General features: G+C 39.9%; 1 protein-coding gene and 1 long non-coding RNA gene across 4 annotated transcripts in view; both read left to right on the top strand.

The window, feature by feature from the left end:
- Positions 1-16,494, top strand: part of Pbx3 (PBX homeobox 3) — a 193,716-nt gene that overhangs the window by 28,441 nt on the left and 148,781 nt on the right. The gene's annotated exons all lie outside the window — the stretch shown is intronic.
- LOC103691768 (uncharacterized) overlaps positions 1-16,494 on the top strand; it is a 47,292-nt gene that overhangs the window by 17,607 nt on the left and 13,191 nt on the right. The window contains exon 1 of the long non-coding RNA XR_005502094.2: positions 1-16,494. This exon is cut by the window's left edge and continues 17,607 nt beyond it. This is a non-coding gene — a long non-coding RNA (uncharacterized LOC103691768).

Below are 16,494 nucleotides of genomic sequence, written 5' to 3'. Positions count from 1 at the left end.
CTTTCTTTCTTTCTTTCTTTCTTTCTTTCTTTCTTGACTCTTGTGAATAATGCTGTTATGGCCATGTACAAATATTTGCTTGTTTACATTTTCAATTCTTTGGTGTCTATGTGTAGATAATGTTGGAATCGAATTATATGGTATCCATATTTACTTTTTGTGTGTGCGTGTGCGTGTGTGTATTTATGAGAATGAGGCCCCAGGCCTCAAGCACTGAACATTGTCTATTTTAGGTAAGGCAATGTCAATAAACTATTTCCACGGTACTATTGCATTTTACAGTTATACCAGCATTGTATGGCCCTGGTTTTTTAGAAATACTTGATATTTTCTGATTTTCTAATTTCATTGGTCCAGGTTGGTGAGGTGGTATCTTCTTGTGGTTTTAATTGGGAAGGGTTTTTTTTTTTCATTTTTTTTTAAAGATTTATTTTATTTATTATATATAAGTACACTGTCGCTGTCCTCAGACACACCAGAAGAGGGCATCAGATCCCATTACAGATGGTTGTGAGCCACCATGTGGTTGCTGGGAATTGAACTCATGACCTCTGGAAGAGCAGTCGGGTGTTCTTAACCGCTGAGCCATCTCTCCAGCCCTTTTTTTCATTTTTTAAAAAAACTTTTTATTGTTTTTTTGTAAATCCATTCATCTCTCCCTTCCCTTTACCTGCCATCCAACCTTGCAACACCCTCCTCTATTGCAACAACAACACAAAATCGTACTGTGGAAGCTATAGTGAGTCAGTGTGCTCTACAGTACACCCTTTTGTCCACACTTCTTTGCTTGCAAGGATTTGTTGCAATGCCTTCTTGATCTGGTATGAGGCCTCCTCACTGGGACTCCTCTAGGATATTCTGTCCTTGCTCTGTGTCATGGAAATCCTGTGGTTTGGATCTGTAGAAGCAGCTCCTTTATGCCCTCCAACAATTTATCAGTGGGGTAGGTGTTGGGATAAGCGAATTCAAAGCCCTGGATGGGCCTGAAAGGTATCTGAGCTGGTCAGTCTGCTGGCTCTCCTGCCCTTGGGGTCAGTTCATTGGCAATTTCCCCACCTCCCAACTCCCCTTAACCAGGGCCAGCTCTATCCTGCTGCCCAGGAGAGGTGTTGCAACAGGTGAGGGACATGGCTTTTCTACCTGCCATAGTTGTCAAGGGATAAGGGAGGAGAGCATGTCTCCCTTGTCTATGCCACCACACAGCAGACAAGAGGCAGGGTGGGCTCTCCTACTCTCACACTCTTTTGGCCAGCCACGTCCAAAATCAGATCAGATCTATTGTGCTGCCCAGATGAGGAGCAAGCAAGGGCAGCCCTCCCATCTGTCCAGACGGTGGAAAGGGTAAAGGGGGAAGGGAGGAGGAGATCTCTCTCTTGCCTATGCCACCACACAACAGACAAGAGGCAGGCAGGGCCAGCTCTTGTGGGAGGTTTTTTTTTTTTTTTTTTTTTTTTTTTTTTTTTTTTGTGTGTGTGTGTGATTATTGATCATTTCTATATCTTCTCTGGAGGAATATTTATTCAGTTCTTTTTCCCATTTTACTTGGGCCCCTTCTCTTGTTGAGGAGTTAAGGGTGCTCTTTTTGTTCTGGATGCCAGGCCTGTACCAGGTATATGATTTGCAAATATTTTATGTTCTGTTTTATTGAAAATATTGACTTCTTATACACTAAATGTTTTAAATTTTGTTAAAATTTATAATTTTGATACATCTAAGGATTCATTGTTAAATCTAAAATCAAAAGGCTTCTCTTTTTAAATAATTTATTTTATGTTCATTGGTGTTTTGTCTACACGTATATCTTTGTGATGGAGTGTGCTGCTGTTAGCCATGTTGGAAGGGAAGAGTCCTGTAAGTCTGTTGAGGTTAGACATGTAACTAAAGGATTTGGAGTCTACCCTGCTGGTCTTGCTTTGGTCCACTATCTCTTCACTATGTCCCCGTCTCTTCCTTTTGGAATGGCTGTGTATATTCTGTGTCATTGCATGTTGGAAGTGTGTAATTTGTTTTTTGTTTTGATCTTGAATAGTGTATAGTTAAGAGATGGTCTTGCATTTTAGAAGAGACCTTGAACTTTTAAGTTGTTTTGACTGGGAAAGATGAAGGGGATTTAGAAGTTGTGTGCAGTGTCTAGAGGCCAGTAGAGGATGATAGATGACTGATCTGTCTGATGTGGATGCTGGGATCCAAACGTGGGCCCTCAGCAAGAACAGTTATCTTTCTTAACCACTGGGACATTTCTCTGGCCCCCAAACTGATTTTTATGGCTTGATCTTCTTTGTATCCACTTACATTTTTTGACTCTGGTAGGCTTTTGTGTTGGGGGTGTATGTTCATGCCATCTAAAAGGAGAGAGTTTTACTTATATTTCTTGATTTATTGACCTAGCAAACTAGTTTTTTTTCGAGACGGGGATTCTCTGTGTACTCTTGTCTGTCCTGAAACTTGCTCTATAGACTTGACTGGCCTTGAACTCACAGAGATCCGCCTGCCTCTGCCTCCCATGTGCTGGGATTAAGATTTGGTGACCCGGTGATTTTTTTTTTTTAAATGTTCTGAGACAGGGTTTATTTGCGTAGCCCTTACTGTCATGGACTCGTTTTATAGACCAGGCTGGCCTCACACTCACATAGACCCTTTGCCTCCCTAAGTGCTGGGATCAAAAGCATGCACCATCATGCCTGATATGACCTGGTGAACTTTTAAGGCAAAGTGGACTAGCTATGGAGGAAATAGGTTATCTTTCTGCCTGGTTTCAATCTTCGTGAGTAAGCTTTGAGTCATCACTGTGTATGATGCCAGTTGTCGTGTGTGTGTGATGATAATATGTATAAGAATGTTTTGCCTGTATGCATGTATGTATACCGTATGTGTGAAGGCATCCTTGGAGTTTTGGATGGTTGTTAGTCATCGTCTTGGCTTTCCTGTTTTGATTACTAATTCAGTCTTTTTTAGAGGTCATCTCAAATTAAGACTGTTTTTCTTAAGTCTGTGTAGGTAATTTGAGTGCTTTCAAGAAATAGTCCATTTTTTCCAAGAGGTGGTGGTAATACAACGTTCATAGCATTCTTGTTTGTTAGTTTCTGTAGTGTTGGTAATAGATTTTGGGGTTCACACTCTAAGATTCTTTAGGATCTTTGATTTCTGTAGGTTAGCAGTAATATCTCCACATTCATTTCTGGGTTTTATTTAAGTTCATCTCCTTTTCTTCTTTCAGAGCTATGGCATGCTTATTTTGACTTCTGGTTCTGTTTATTTTTATTCTGTTTTGGCAGTTTTCGATTCAGTGTTTATTATATTCTTTCTCTTGCTAGCTTTAGATTTATTCTGTTCTGTTTCTTTAAGGTATGAAGTTATGTTATTGACTTGAGATTTTTTTCTTTTCTTGCAATATCTTTCCATGTTTCCCAGACTAGTCTTAACTCCTGAGGCTCAGATGATCTTCTTGTTTCTGAGCCTCTTAGATAGCTTGGTCCAAAGGCATGTATCTTTAAAGTGTTCAATGGAGCCCAATCCTCCCCTCCCTAAAGGGTAATTTTAGTATATGTTAAACTAATTTTAATGCTTCCTGTTCAGTATTTTAAATCCATCACCTTACATCCTTCTTACCAGCATGGCCAATCTTACTGAGGCCCGCCCCTCTGTGTGACGTGGTGCTCCTCTTGCAATGTGTGGATTTTGCATTTACCTCTGGAGCTTAGTGAGACGTGGATGTCTTTAGACAATTTAAAACTTCTCAGCCACATGTCAGGAACTTCTTTCTCTCCTCTTCTGTTTCCTTTCTTTTGGCGCCGCTAGATGAGCACATAAGTTCTTGCACTCTGTGTGTTCTCACAGTCTCTTTTTGTGGTTGTGTTCAGCTTTGTGCGTGAGTGCACGCTTGCACGGGTGCTCTGTCACTGTACTGCACCCTCAGCCAGTGTTTCCATAGAGATTTCCTTGAATTCTAGAAACCTAAGTAAAGAAAAAAATAAAAAAGAGGCACATAGAAAAAGAAGAATTAAGAAAGAATGTTGTCTTCATGGACTGTCTCCCTGGGGATATTTTCTTGCTTAGCTTGACTAAGCCGTGTGCACTAGTCAGGCGCTAGCTAGGTTTCTCTGCCTGTGCTTAGCTCCTCAACAGTGAGAAGTGAGACCTCAGAGCATCCTTGAGTCTTCTGAATGGCTGGTTGCCTTAGCAAGCTCCATGCTGTCTAAGTTCTAAAGTGCGGGCAGTGCTTGGGAAGCCCTTTTGTCCTGGGCAAGGGTGTTGCCCAGTCTTTCCTGTTTTCTGAGCTTGTGCCACAGGTAGCTGCCCAGTCTTATTTTTCTTAAAAACTTATTTTGGAGGAATGTCCCATTTTCCTGTTTGAATGACTTCTGCATTAGACGAAATAAACCAGAACCTCCTTTTTGTTTTTCAGAGAGATCCCAGAAGATCAGAGCAAACACGCTCTTTGTTAATAAGGTCTGTTCTGCTCTTTCAGTACTAGGGGTCAGCATCCCACCTAACCTTCAGTAAGGCTGGTAGATGGGAAGGAATGTGTGCATGCTAAGAAGCTATCCTCCTGTTTCGTTGTTTACATATTTATTTCAGTATTTGGTTGCTTTAAAGCTTTATCTGCTAGAATTCTCGATTTGATTTAGCCTGTTTAATTTGACTTTTTGAAAAGTAACTAAGGAAAGTCTCTTTGGTGCTGCTTCCTGTATTTCTTGCTGCTGTTCTGGAAACTGGCGTTCAGTTTTGAATATGTTGGCCTGAGGTACTGTGGCTGGCTCTGTGGATTTTCCAACTATACTTTCACCTATTTCTCAGGGAAGAGATCAGAGCCGTAGAGAAAGTCTGGAGTTTAAATTGATCTGTGAGAGCATTAGCCATGCCACCATTGAGTCCACCATGGAGATGAAGGGCTAATAGTCATGCAGTACAAACCGGCATTTTGCCCACAGCAGAGTGAAAGCTAGGAAGTAGAGTGTCAGACATTAGAGGGTGGTTTCAGTCATTGTGAAATACATCAGGCAGCCACTGTGAGAGGTGGTTCCGTGCTCCTTATCCTAAGCTGTTTTGGTAGAATATGGCATTCGAATGAGAGGAGGTAAGGAATTGGTAATGACTTGCAGGTGACTTAGAATGAAATCTTTTTCTTCTTTATGTTGACAGGGACATCATATTTGTGATCAGAGAAGACCTGGGAGAGAGCAGTATAGATAGCAAAAGATGTGAGATGAAGGTGGTGAAGACTAGAGTTAGGATCATAGAAGAGGTGGATGCTGGAATTCCAAACAGCATGTAAGTCAGGCCCACCTTTAATCCCAGCACTTCCCGAGGCAGAGGCAGGCAGATCTCGTGAGGCTGAAGCCAGCCTGCTCTATGTAGAGAGTTCTAGGACAGCCAAAACAACATGTAACTTTGTACATACTTGTAGGGCACACTCAGACAGTTAGCATATATTTATAATATATAACAATTAGATCAAGGTAATTAGAGTTTTTATCTGAGACATTGTACTTACCTCAAAACATACTATAGTCATTTTATAGGATATTCCCCTTAACTCTGCTTTAGTCCATTAAAAAAAATCCAAACAAACAAATAAACAAACAAACCAAAGCCTGCCATAAAGTGAGGGAAGGCAAGGCTAAGGATACGCTTGTGTGAGCTGGGAAACGGAGAGGAGGAGTGGAGATGTAATAGGTTCTAGGCTTTGTCGTAGGGAGTTAGGATGCTCTTTCCTGTGCTTCCTTGTGCTTAGGTGCGGAGGGACGGAAGGCACTCTGTGAGGGGCAGAAGACTGAGGAATTTGAAGATTGTTCGGTGTGATTTGACTGTAGGCAAGAGGATTGGCACAATAAGATTCTGGGTAGAGAATGAGGCGTTTGAGTTTTATTGCAAAGGTGAAGCAGTTCGGGTGAAGGATGACACGTTTAGGATGTGGCTGTGGGGACTGTGTGTGAAGGTAGCCCTAGCAGTCATTAATTTTTTTCCTTATAGGAAGTCATAGTCTAGGGCAGTGGCCAAATTTCTTACAAGCTTCTGGAGACCACAGACTAATGATAGATAGAGAAGACTGAGTCTTATGCCTACACTAAAAAAAAAAGATTTATTTATATGAGTACACTGTAGCTGTCTTCAGACACACCAGAAGAGGGCATCAGATCCCATTACAGATGGTTGTGAGCCACCATGTGGTTGCTGGGAATTGAACTCGGGACCTCTGGAAGAGCAGTCAGTGCTCTTAACGACTGAGCCATCTCTCCAGCCCTATGCCTACATTTTTAATGAATGTGGTTGAATATTAATATTAGTTAATGACCAGTGGTGGATGTTGCCTTGCCAAGTTAATTTTTCTCAGCTAATTATTTCCAATGAAGATCAAGCTACGGCCATTTTATTTGGAAATAAACAGATAGTAATTTAGGAAACTAAACCCTGCAAGCACTGTTCATACTTTGTGTTTATTCCACAGCATGCACTGAATGCCTGTTCTGGGTTGCTACTGTCTAGGGGAACAGACGAGCAGGTACGGTGAGCTTAGAGCTGGAGCTGCTCTCTCATCGCTCCTCAGAGTCCTGAGATGGACCCAGAGCCACCAGAACCTCTACTTACAGCTCCCCATTTCAGTGTGTGTGTGTGTGTGTGTGTGTGTGTGTGTGTGTGCGCGCGCGCGCGTGCATGCATGTGTGTCCATGTGTGTGTGTGCGCGCGCGCGCGTGCGTGCATGTGTGTCCATGTGTGATGATTTATTTATTTAATGTGTGTAAAAGCATTTTGTTTGCATCTATGTTTGTATACCACATGTATGTGGTACCTGTAGAGGCCAGAAGAGGATCTAGGATCCTCTTGGAATTGAACCAGGTCTTCTGGAAGAGCAGGGATTGCTCTTAACCTCTCCAGCCCCCGCCACACACACACATTTCAGACAACATAAAGGAACAAATCAAATAGAAGCTCCATATATGCATGTAATTTATGAAAGAGTATTTCGGATAAAATGGAAGGTTTTCTGTTTATCTTTCCCTTATTCCACTCTATATTCTTTTTCTCCTTCCTCCCACACTGAATTTATTGCTCCTAATTCCCATGATTATGTCTTAAATTGAGGGTCCTCCCAAGCCTTCATGTTACATTATTCAGTCACATGTAATTATTTTGTAATTGTGACCAAAATAACTGTTGAAAATCATTTAAGGATGAAAGGTTGATTTGAGCTCACCATTCCAGAGAGTTTCAGTACATTGCAGCAGGGAAGGAGAGTGGAGCAGTTTACTTCACGGCAGAGGAACTTGTGGCACAGGCTCTTCATGTCAGCATAGAGCAGGACAGAAAGTGCAGCAGGCACCAGGTCCCGGTGTAACTGTCAAGGTCCCACAAACAGTGACTAGCTCTTGCCAGCTAGGCCTTGCCTTGTAAATGTTTCGGCAGCTTTCTTCAAATGAATTGGAAAGAAAACAAACATTAAAACGTGAGTCTACAGGGGCTGTTCAATATTTAAATTATAACAGTACTAGTTTTAACTTGGTAATTTATCTTTTTCCTTTAAATATTGGTTTTCACAGATTCACCAAAAGTTTTTTAGCCAAGGTTTATTAATTTTTCTTGCTATATATAGTGTACCATTAAGTATTCTATAGCTTTTTAAAGAAAAATTCTTTTTTTAAAAGATTTACTTTTTTATTTATATATTAGTACACTGTAGTTCTCTTCTGACACTTCAGAAGAGAGCATTCCCTTACAGATGGTTGTGAGCCACCATGTGGTTGCTGGGAATTGAACTCAGGACCTCTGGAAGAGCAGTCAGTACTCTTAACCGCTGAGCCATCTCTCCAGCCCCTTAAAGAAAAATTCTTATGATGGTGGACATAGTCCTATAGTTTTAATATTGTAAAATGCTCTAAAAATGCTTTGGTACACTTTTTTTTCATGCTGTGGTCAAAATCATGATCTTATATGTGCTTCAGTCAAACCTAGGACCTTATACATGGAAAATGAAAACAGGACCTTGTATATACTGATGTCAAACCCTGGTCCTCATACATAGAAGGCAGGAGCTCTGCCATTGAGCCTACAGCTTTATTTCCTTCCATCCATCTATCTGAGACAGGGTCTCACTGTGTGGACCAGGCAGACCTTGGACTCACAGAGATCTGCCTGCCTCTGCTTCTGAAGTGCTTGAATTAAAGGTGTGAGCCATCATGCCTATCCCCTATTCATCGCATCATAACATACATTCTCACAGTTAGCTTAGCAGTTTTAAAATAGTGAGCATTTATCATCACGGAGATGTTTGTTTCTGTGTGTGATCTAATTGTATAGGTATAATAAGTGTCTCTGTGTTGGGCAGCAGTCACATTAATGCTTACTTAGGGTGGGATGCTTCTGATCGCCCATGTTACTAGGACCCAGATTCTGGCTGATAGCCAGAGACAGCTGCCTATTCCTAGGTGGTTTATCCATACAGTAGCCTATGTACTGTATACACAGTAGCTATGGCTACTGGTTTCCCTCACCATGAGTGAAAGTGGGGCTCTAGGTAGATGCCAAGATGTTATGTACCCTAATCTTGGAACCCTGTCACTATTGCCATATTCTCTTTCTGTAGACTTGAACCATTAATTCCATAGGAGTGAGACTGGCAGGGCTGGCCTTATTTGACAGCTGCATACTGGTTTAGGTGATGGTTGTATATTTCCCTGTGACTAGATGCTGTGCATTCCTATGGTGGTCATTCCAGTATATGCTTTATTAAAACTTGGCTACAGTGGAAGTGGACAGTGGTCTCTGTCTTAGAGACTTGTAAGAGCACTGAGGAGAGTTGACAATCTAGGTTTGTTTCCATGTATTGCCTGTTGGTGTGCCTGTGAGACTTGACAGACTGCTTTAAGATTTTTGGTTTTGTGCTGCTGGGATTCGAACCTAGGTCTCATGCATGTTAAGCAAGTTCTCTACCATTAAGCTATATTCTCAACTCTTTGTTTTAAGATATCTGCAAAGCAAAACATAATAAAATAGGGGAAAAATGCAGGTTTATATTTAAAAAATGGGAGAATTGAGTCTTATTGGCATAAACTCTCATCAGTGTATGAAGGAAAATAATTATGATCTATACTGTCTGACTGAAAGAGAAAACCAATCAAGCTATAGTAGGTATTTTAATAATATATGTATTTTTATGATTTTATACTTTGCTCTCATTGTTAACCATGAACTTTATGAGTTGTGTATTGACTAATAAAAGGTAATACATTATATACTAATGCACTTATCTTTATATACAGATAGAAATGTATATGCTATATTACACTAGGTTACTACAATAGAACTGTATGGTTATGAAACGTATACTGAGAGTAAGGAACTGCTGACAGCCTGAGAAGTGTCAGAATATGTAGATATTTATACTGTGTTGGTGTTTGAGTACATGTGTGTCTACAAATATAAGCTAGAGAATGATCTTTCAGATATTTTCATCTATTGTTCTGTCTTTTTTTGGGGAGGGGGAATTTCTCATTGAGCCTAGAACTGGCTGTTTCTGATATACTCGCTCACTAGGAAGCCCCCAGGATCCACCTGCCTCTAGCCTCCAGTAATTACGGGTATGGACCGCACCTAGCTTTTATGTGTGTCTGAGGATCTCAATTCAGGTCCTCATGCTTGCAAAACCGGCATTTGACTGATGGATACGTATACTCAGCCCCAAGAAATTTAAATCAGTTTTTTGGTTTGCATATTATTTTATCATTTAGTAAAGGTGAGTAAATTTACATACTAATAAAATGGATATGCTTGATTATTTTTTACATAAAATGTTAAGTAATGGGTAAATATTTGATACTGTGGTACTGCACTGGTTAGTTTTGTATGTCAACTTGACAGAAGCTGGAGTTATCACAGAAAAAGGAGCCTGAGTTGAGGAAATGCTGCCATGAGACCCAGTTATAAGGCATTTTCTCAACCAGTGATCAAGGGGGGAGGACACAGCCCACTGTGTCTTGGGTTCTATAAGAGAGCAAGCCAGAGCAAGCCAGAGCAAGCCAGAACAAGCAAGCCAGTAAGTAACATCCCTGCATGGCCTCTGCATCAGTTCCAGCCCTGACTTCCTTTGGGGATGAACAGCAATGTGGAAGTGTAAGCTGAATAAACTCTTTCCTCCCCAGCTCGCTTCTTGGTCATGATGTGTGTGCAGGAATAGAAACCCTGACTAAGAGGTACATGGAGCATTTTCAGCATTGTTTTAAAACACTTATTTGTTGTTTTTTGACATAGGCTTACCTGAAAGTCATGGCAATCCTTTTACCTCAGTATCCTGAGTGTTAGGTTAAAGGTTTGCACCATCATATCTGTATTTTAACTTTGCAATGGTCTGTACTGAGAATGCCACTTTGCATGAATTTATAGTACAACTTGTAGTGGGATTTTCTGTGTTAATTCAGAAATTGTTGAAGATTTAGTTCTCATCCTATGTCAGAATTAATATAAGGAGTTTTTAAAAATAAAACTCAGGAGACAAACTGAAACAGCAATTTTGAAAATAAGACATTCCAGAACAATTCAACCTAACCATAGAGTAGTTTGATATCTACATTGTGAACAGTCTTTGTTTTCTATAATAAGCCAGAACATTCTGTTTCTCTAAGTGCAGAAAAGCCTGTACAGTAGTCACATCGTCGGGTATAACGCCCAGTATTTTAATACCTGAGCCCAGGGCTTTCATGTTTGTTGACAGCATGTGCAGTGCAAAGAGCACAATTGTGTGTTCAGAACCATGGCTGCAGTGAAGTCATAGACCTTGGATTCATTGTGCATTGTATTTTAAATTTAAGTTTGATCATCACACGTTCAGAGCCGTTTTCTGCTTGTTAAAGTTCTCACAGCCCGCTTTTGTTATATCACCACATATGTAGGCCAGACTCACAGTTTAGGAAGCCGTGCCTTTGTTCATGGATTGGAGATTGACTGGCTGGTTGTCTCCAGGTTGCCGTCCATTAGGAGGCGGCCTCGTCGCCAGCCTCAGGTTCTGGCTCCATCCACGTTAGGAAGCAGTGGCTTCTCATGCTTTTCACTCTATTGTTTTTGCTTTTTCGTGAATGCAGACTTGAGACTGTGTAATTTTTAATTTTTAAGCTTTATTGAGGCGCAATTCATCTATAATAAACTGCACATGTTTAATTTGTAATTTGGTTAAGTTTTGACGTATGTGTATACCTGTGATGCTATTACTGCAGTCAAGATAATGAACATATCCATCAGCCCTGAGTTTCTTTGTACCCATTGCATGAATTTTTAAAATGCGATACATTATGCTAAAATAAATGTATGTAATAAAACCGTTCTTGCAGGGAATTTAGTGAGTGATCACATTTTAAAAGTTTTCTCTTATGAAGATCTTTAAGACATGCACAATTAGAGACAATACTATAGCTCCATGTATTTAGTCCCCACATGAACATGCTAGAGAACAGTCCTATAGCCTGACATACCCACTCACTAGCCTGAGCATGGTAGAGCACAACTGTGTAGCCCTGTGCAGCCATCACAGGCATGAGCATGATGGAGAGCAGCACTGTAGCCCTGTGCATCCTGTCACTGGCATGAACATGGCGGAGTTCAGCACTGTAGTTCCACATAGTCACCAGCATGAACATGTGATAGCATTTTAATTACACTGCTACAGAGCTTATACATTTTGCTGCTTTTATGTGTAGTGTTGCATTTTTTTAAAAGACCATGTCATGTGTAGTCTTTGTTTTATAAATGAGGACGTTAAAGTGTGTAGATATAGATTCACTGGAAAAAATATGTAAGTTACAGGAGTGTGGGAAGAAAACCGTGTTTTCTACTTCATGTTTGGTGGAGCCTTTCTACTTAACTACCATGTAGAGCGTGTGGGCATCACCTGGGAACTTACGAGAACTGTGGATTCTCTTCTCTATCCCAGACCTACTGAGTCAGAAATTGTGCTTTAACTAATTTCTCGGACAGTCATGTCCATCTTATATTTAGGCAACAGTGAAATATTAGAATTAAAAAACCATTTCAAGTGGAGTGAGTGAATTGAAGATCGGAAGTCTGACTCGGATATGGCTCAGTCTGCAGCTGAAGGGTGCATGGACAAAGCTATGAGACGCGAGGCTTTGAGCTTTCCCTATGTCATTGTTCTTAATTTATTAAAATATCTATAAGGTCACAACAGTAAATGGATTATAGTTTAATCCCTTTAGCCAAGATTACGTATAGTCTCTGAGGAGGAAGGTAGAAAGCCTTGTGGTGGTGGTTGTTGTTGTTGTTATTATTATTATTATTATTATTATTAGTATTATTATTATATCTCTGTAAGTTAACACATTCTCTTCTTATTCCTACCCCAATCCCAAAACAGGGCCTAGTAACCAAGGGCAGAATTAAACATTTCTCAGTTTGTACACCAAGGGAGGACCTCATGTGTTGTTCTATCCATCCGGCCAGGGAATGCTTCCATTAGCCTCTTCCTAATGTTTTCACTGAATGAGCCATTACATTCTGATGGCAGCTCTGACTGAATCCAGTATTGATGCATTCACTTACCAACTTCCTTGCCTCTGGCAGAACAGCCTTTACTAATGGTAGAGCAAAGCAGCAGCCACTGGCTTCACCCCTGCTCACCGTGAAGCTGCGTGTACTGCTCCTCTTGCCATAACCCTCATTTGTAGGCCCCATTCTAATTCTATTCTCTGGGCCCATGCTGCAGGATTGTGGTTCAGATGATTGTTACTGGTTAATGGAACCCCTTTCTGGATGTTTGCAGGTAGAGTCCTATCCAGGATCAAACCACATCTGATATGCACTGTAGTAGAGTAAGGTTTCAGTGTCTTAAACAATGTACCGGCATAGTTCTTCTGATTTGTGGTATTGTCACATAATACCTGCATGGTATATTTTCATACCTTTCTAGAGGGCACAAAGAAATTATTTGGTTTGCTTTAAAAATTTTCATTCTTTTAAATAAAAGCATGTGCTCTAGAGTAAACTGGTAAGTCACTTTTAGCAGTTTTAACAACATCCGTGGCTCTTTCGGTTCAGTCATCTATTTACATATAACACGTGAATCCCAGCTTCTTCAATGGTGCCTCATGGATCTAAGGAAAGCCATGGGTCAGAGCCCATGGCGTTTTAGTACAGGGCTTACAGCTTCACTGTCACTGATATTGTGAGGGTCAGCCACACTATTGATATCATTCCCATTTAGATGCCCATGTAACCTTTCAAAATAAAACACGCCTTTAATATTTGAACTAATTATGTGACGTTCTGTCAAAGTGCTGCCTTTTCGAGAGTAGCATTTAGAACTCATCAACGAGAAACATGCGAATGTGGCAGTGACCAGCTCAGGATTCTTGTCATCACTCTGAGCCTTTCCTGGTGGTCTGCTCGCAGCATTGTGGGTTGCCTTTCCTATTTCAGTTTGATTCTTAGCAGCAAAGTCTATCTTGTCCTTTGCAAGCTCTTCCATATCCCTCTAGAATTCTGGATTATACAGTTAGCTATGTAGTGAAAATATCGCTAGTGTGGGAATAACTCAAATTAAAATGGGAAACTGGATTTGGCATGTGTTCAGTTCACTTCCTGGGGTTAAGTCCAGAGCCACAAAGTAGATCTGTACTCTTCTCCCCTGAATGTTAGCTTTACTGTTGATTTGAAACCATAACAGTTAATATGCTTTAGCCTTTGCTTTCACAGACGAGAAATGGATCTTACACTTATATCACCAGGTTCCAACACTATTCCCACTAAGTGGGATGCTTTACTACCTCAGGGGTAGTGCATTAAGCCTATTGCTCTTGAGAATCCATTTTCATCTCTTCTCACCAATTGACGGGACAGATATGACAAGCCTTTAAAGTAGAGTGGAAATTTTCTGTGGGGTGGGCTGTTGTATTAAATTGTTCCTTACCACCACCGTGGATGTTGTAAAGACTTGTGAGTGGGTAGCCTATGGCTAAGAAAAGAGATATATTGTCTGCAGTCCAAAGGCTGTAAGGTCTAAAATATTGGGAATAGTTTTCTTTCTATCTGCAGACTGTTTTGTCTCCTTTAAATTATGTGCTGAGTCCATGCACTCCAAAGAGCTTTCTATCATCAGAAAGCATTAGTCAAGTTCTTAATTGTTTACGATGCTGTAAGACCTGGCTTAAAGTTAATTCTATGAAGTTTATTTGAATCAGTATATTTTTACATAGGGAAAGTAGATTTAGAGTATTTTTGTTGTAAGGGTTGGTTGTGTGGTTATCACATCAGTTCTTAGTTCTAAACCCCTTTGCCATTTTGTTAATGTCCATTCATCTGCCTCTTGCTCTTATTCATATGTTGTTTACAGAATTATAACATCTAAGATGAATGCTGTGGACATTCGTATATTATGTCAAAAGAAAAAACACAGGAAAGGTTTGCAACAAGATAATCACTACTTTGAAGAGGCTAGGCTCTATTTTAGAAAACTCTTTAGAATGAAAAGCAGAAATTTGAAATGCTGTGGATGGTTTTTTTAAATGATCTATTTTATGTATATGAATAGTACACTATAGCTGTCTTCAGATGCACCAGAAAAGGGCATCCGGTCCCATTACAGATGGTTGTGAGCCACCATGGGGTTGCTGGGATTTGAACTCAGGACCTCTGGGAGAGCAGTTAGTGCTCTTAACTGCTGAACCATCTCTCCAGTCCTGCTGTAGATGTTTTAATCACATATAAATTACTAGTCAAATATTTTAAGTGGTGTCCATTGGCTGTACTCAGGCATTTGCTCTAGGAGTGCAGTGAACACATAGGGTTCTATTTGGCTCCACTTTGCTCTTCATAATCTACTTTTCAGAACACCCCTATTACCTTTTTTTTTTTTTAATCAAGCTTTTTTTTTTGATTCTTTGTGAATATCACATCAATTCCACTGATCTCCCCACCCCTCCATAGCCACCCTTGCAAACCTCTCTTCCAAAAGAAAACAAAGATTAAAAAAAATGAATTTGGTTTTTGTTTGGTTTCTATTGGATGAATTATTTAATTCTTAGAAAACCAGAGCAACACTCAACCATGTATTGCTATGATTAGAAATTTTAAAAGAAATCAAGCATAAACGTACTCTCTGTATTCAAAGTACCCAGCTATAACATATAATAGATACATGTAAATGGTCAAATTATTATTGGCACACATTAGCATATTGATTGTCTCACATAGTTAGCTATTCCTCTGCCCCGAGAGCAGTGCTGATTTCCTCATTTAACAATAGCCCTGTATATCGTATTAGTAACTGAGTCCTTATGTTGGCCTCTTTCTTTTGTGGTGCTGAGTTAGACCCAGATCTTGATGAAAGGCAAGTCCTCTGCTACTAAGCTCTATCCTTAGCCCCAAACTCTTTGTACATTGCTGTGTCTTATTTATCTACTGATGGATGTTCTTAAGGAAAATTTAATATACTTTCTACTCCGGGTTTAAAATCATAAGCGAAGCATCAATGGGAGGAAAAGCATCGAAACTTACAGCTCAGGCAGTCCTGTGTGGAGCTAGACATGACATTGGTTTTGTTTACTAGATATGCCAAGAGACACAGCAGCAACCTTTATTTTTGTGGCCCTGGTCCTTATTCACAGCCTTTTGTGTGGCTTTTCACAATATATTTCTAGGGAACAAAGTTCACTGTAGTCTCAAAGCAAATATGTGCTCCCGTTTTTAAACCAAGCATTTTAATACATTATTATTACTTGAGCTAATAACACATAGTCCTCTGTCAATGAACTAAAAAGGTACAAAGTTCACAGTAGTTCCCAGATAGCTTCGTAATTACCCAGACAGCTTGTTGTTAGAAAAGCTGTTAAAATCGAGGATTATGAAATATACTGATGGTTATTTTACTCCCATGGAGTTTCTGAAGATTGTTAGTACATTTGTCTATAATTATGTACAAAATCTCAGAGTCTTCATTAGTGAAATTTATAGTGTAAGCCAGAATGATTTCATGTAAACTGTACTCGTTCCTCCTTTCCCATTCTCTGTCTTAACCCTTGAGTCTTAGTTGTTAAGCTCACACTAAGGATTCTTCCTGTCTTTTTATTCCTTACCTCCCCATTGGCTAGGTTTGAGGTTTTTTAAAATTATTATTATTAGTTTATTTATTATGTATGTGTTTGTGTATTCCCAATTTGTTTGGGGGAAGATCTAGAAAGTATATCAGTGATTACATTTATTGAATGTCCTTTATGTGTGTTTTAGCTTTTTAAGTCTCACATAGGTTAGGGTGTTATCAAACTCTATGTAAGCGAGGATGACCTTGGCCTTCTGATCCTTCTATCTCTTGAGCAGTGGGACCAGTATGCACTACCACACTGGATTAGACCCAGTTTTCTTGTATGCTAGGCAAGCACTCTACCAACCAAATTATATCTCCAGTCTTTTTTTATTGCAGTTATTAAAATAAATCCCAAATAAAGGAATTTCTTCAGGTTCTGAGAACTTCTGAAAGGGAAGAGAAGGTTGATTAAG

This window comes from Rattus norvegicus, chromosome 3 (assembly GCF_036323735.1).
Source record: "Rattus norvegicus strain BN/NHsdMcwi chromosome 3, GRCr8, whole genome shotgun sequence".
Classification (NCBI taxonomy): domain Eukaryota; kingdom Metazoa; phylum Chordata; class Mammalia; order Rodentia; family Muridae; genus Rattus; species Rattus norvegicus.
This window is presented reverse-complemented; position numbering and strand designations above follow the sequence as displayed.